This window comes from Cherax quadricarinatus, unplaced genomic scaffold, assembly GCF_038502225.1.
Source record: "Cherax quadricarinatus isolate ZL_2023a unplaced genomic scaffold, ASM3850222v1 Contig68, whole genome shotgun sequence".
Classification (NCBI taxonomy): Eukaryota; Metazoa; Arthropoda; class Malacostraca; order Decapoda; family Parastacidae; genus Cherax; species Cherax quadricarinatus.
In genome coordinates this window covers 389043-390000 of record NW_027195094.1, presented here as the reverse complement: position 1 = coordinate 390000, position 958 = coordinate 389043, and the positions used below count along the sequence as shown (strand labels likewise).

Sequence of the window (958 nt, the reverse complement as noted above, 5' to 3'; positions counted from 1 at the left end):
GGATCACAAGGCGCAACTTCCTTGGATCAAGACACCTTCAATAAGTTATTTTTCAATAATGGGAAAAAATAGCCCAGAACTGGATACACCATTATGGATTATGTAACGCCTAGTGTGAGAGTTATTGTTTGATCAGAGGAAGGGGAGTAGCTCCAGTTCCTCGCATCAAAACTCCTCCACTACGGCCAATCACCCCCAACCCCCTCTAAGACATTAGACCCAAAGAAAATTAAATTAAGACCATTAAAATATTAATAATTTGGTGACCAAACTTGTTTTGGGGACCAGGAGATGCAGCTCAACTCTGTTGTTGTACTGACAAATACGTCACCAAACAATACTTACGTTATTTAGGTGTATTAAAAGGATGAGGAAGCGGTAAAGCCGGCAGGGCGGCAAGAGGAGGAGCAACACACCTGTACGACCACTGAAGTTCAACTGACTCTTAGTGACCTTGAGGTTGGTCACTGTCCTGACCTTCACTATAACACCATCACTGATAACCTGACCAACTCTGACTACCATCACTAGATGGCACTACTACACCACTACTAGATGGCACTACTACACCACCACTAGATGGCACAATTACACCATCACTATCAGTACTACTCTACTACTATTCTTGAAGGCAGCCAAGGGTCTATTGGTAATCCCCTTTATCTATACTGGGAGGCAGTTGAACAGTCTTGGGCCCTTCACACTTACTGTATTGTCTCTTAGCGTATTCGTGGCGCCCCTGCTTTTCATCGGGAGCATGTTGCACCACCTGCCGAGTCTTGCTTTTGTAGGGAGTGATTTGGGACTAGTCGCTCTAGGATTTTCCAAGTGTATATTATCAAGCATCTTTCACGCCTGCGTTCCAACAGTAATTTAAGTGCTTTATAGTGCTTATACGTGTAGTAAAGGTTCTCTAAATTCTCCAGATCTGCAGTTTCACCTGCTTTGAAACGGGCGT

The 958-nt window shown here is 43.9% G+C and overlaps 1 long non-coding RNA gene across 1 annotated transcript in view; it reads right to left on the bottom strand.

Annotated features, from left to right (window-relative positions):
* The window catches only part of LOC138851191 (uncharacterized), a 19942-nt gene extending 19523 nt beyond the window's left edge, over positions 1 to 419 (bottom strand). Inside the window, exon 1 of the long non-coding RNA XR_011391047.1 lies at positions 346 to 419. This is a non-coding gene — a long non-coding RNA (uncharacterized lncRNA). The remainder of the gene's footprint in view (positions 1 to 345) is intronic.
* Between the last annotated feature and the right edge of the window lie 539 nt (positions 420 to 958).